Source organism: Prunus avium, unplaced genomic scaffold (genome assembly GCF_965620075.1).
Source record: "Prunus avium unplaced genomic scaffold, drPruAviu1.hap1.1 HAP1_SCAFFOLD_20, whole genome shotgun sequence".
Taxonomy (NCBI): domain Eukaryota; kingdom Viridiplantae; phylum Streptophyta; class Magnoliopsida; order Rosales; family Rosaceae; genus Prunus; species Prunus avium.
This window is the reverse complement of record NW_028276880.1, coordinates 427,501-430,000: the sequence shown is the minus strand read 5'-3', so window position 1 is coordinate 430,000 and position 2,500 is coordinate 427,501.

Sequence of the window (2,500 nt, the reverse complement as noted above, 5' to 3'; positions counted from 1 at the left end):
CTCGCATGCAAAAGATTGTCGATGCGAAAGATTATCTATGCCAACCCCGGGAAGCACACCATTCACACACTCCCGACCGGTGTGGTGTGGCGGTGATTGGATAGTTACGGATTGAGCACTTGCCAAGGATCAAAATGTGTCATTTAGAAGAAACATTTTCAAAAAGTTTTTAAAATCTTGTGGGTTTGCAACTCATAAGAGCGTCACTTTCAACGTCCCCGGTATTGGATTGAGTTTCTAAAAACAACCGTGCACACCGAGGTTAAACTTTACCGGCTCCACTCCGACTCGCCGCTCGCCCACAATTTGTTTGCAACGAAACATTTGTTTTTAATTTTGTTGGTTTGAAATTGTTTTGAAAAGGTTCTTTAAATCTAGTGGGTTTGCAACTCATAAGAGCGTCACTTTCAACGTCCCCGGCATTGGATTGAGTTTCTAAAAACAACCGTGCACACCGAGGTTAAACTTTACCGGCTCCACTCCGACTCGCCGCTCGCCCACTAGTCCGAAGGCAACAAAACATTTGTTTTTCATTTTGATGAAAATTTCTGTTTTTAAATCTTGTTGGTTTGAAATTGTTTTGAAAAGGTTCTTTAAATCTTGCGGGTTTGCAACTCATAAGAGCGTCACTTTCAACGTCCCCGGCATTGGATTGAGTTTCTAAAAACAACCGTGCACACCGAGGTTAAACTTTACCGGCTCCACTCCGACTCGCCGCTCGCCCACAAATCCGAAGGCAACAAAACATTTGTTTTTAATTTTGATGAAATTTTTTGAAAACATTGGCTTGGCAAGCCCCAATCCGCGACTATCCACCCACCGCCACCCCACACGAGTGGTTGTTGTTGCGAAATGAGGTTGTGGTCGACATGCCCGTGCATTTGAGAAGGAGTTCCTAGCACTCCATGCTCTCCCATGCCAAAAAAAAGCCTAGACAACCCCATTTCGCAACTTTCCACGCCTTTTTTTTCCTCCCTCACCCATGGCGGCGGCGTGGTGGCGGCGGCCGGATTCCGGCCACCACCGCCATGGGTGGCAGCCCCCCGACCCCGACACCAAACCCATAATACCGAGGCAACATATCGAGGCAACATGACATGGGTGTGGCGTGGGGGAAGGGGGCTGCAGCTAGGAAGGCATGGGCTGCCATGCATATGCAGGCAACACACACCCCCCTATATAGCATTTTATGCATTTAGCCCTTTGACAGGAAGAGACATCACCTATGCGCGAGGAGTCATAATGGGCTCTAAATAATTCAATACAAGGTATTTGGACGTGATTTTTTGCAGGGATACTAAGAAACATGCAATCTATGATGGGAAAAAGTTTCATAAATTTTTGAAGTCGGGAAGTATTTTTTATTATTTTTAGAAGTCGTAAAATTGAAAAAATCATTAAAACAAATCCGGGAGGAATTTTTTAGTTTTGTAAGTTGGAGAAGGTCCTAAAAATCATAGACTACTTATGGGGAGCTTATTGTGCGAGGAAATTTCAATAAAAACGGGGTTTGACAAGATTTGAAAAATTCTGTCGACATTTGAAAAAACCTGGAACCATGCTGCCGGCATGCTGCGCACATGCTGCGCGCAGGCTGCGCGCAGACTGCGCGCATGCCATGGCAGGACAAGTTTCGCTAGCCTCACTGTCGACAGATGCGCAAGCTGCGCGCACGCTGCGCACAGGCTGCGCGCATGCTGCGCACAGACTGCGCGCACGCTGCGCGCATGCCATGGCAGGACAAGTTTCGCTAGCCTCACTGTCGACAGATGCGCAAGCTGCGCGCAAGCTCCGCGCACGCTGCGCACAGCCTGTGCGCATGTTGTGCGCATGCTGCGCGCAGGCTGCGCGCAGGCGCCGCGCATGCCATGGCAGGACAAGTTTCGCTAGCCTCACTGTCGACAGATGCGCAAGCTGCGCGCACGCTGCGCACAGGCTGCGCACAGCGCATGCCATGGCAGGACAAGTTCGCTAGCCTCACTGTCGACAGATGCGCAAGCTGCGCGCACAGGCTGCGCGCACGCCATGGCAGGACAAGTTTCGCTAGCCTCACTGTCGACAGAATCAGCACGCTGCGCGCAAGCTGCGCGCACGCTGCCGGCATGGTGCGCGCACGCTGCCGGCATGCTGTGCGCACGCTGCCGGCATGCTGTGCGCACGCTGCGCGCGCGCATGGCAGGACAAGTTTCGAAAATTTCTGTCGACAGTCTCAGCAGCGCGCACGCTGCCGACATGCTGTGCGCACGCTGCGCACAGGCTGCCGGCATGCTGCGCGCAGCCCATGGCAGGACAAGGTCCGAAAAATTCTGTCGACATTTTTACGCCGTGGTAGGCTTCCGCTTCGCGTCACTTTGTCGACATTCAAGCCTACCATTTGTATTGAATTTTTCAAACCTTGTCAAACCCCATTATTCAAATGTCGAAAAATTTTGTCGACATTTTTACGCCATGATAGGCTTCCGCTTCGCGTCACTTTGTCGGAATGCATCGCATGGCGAGG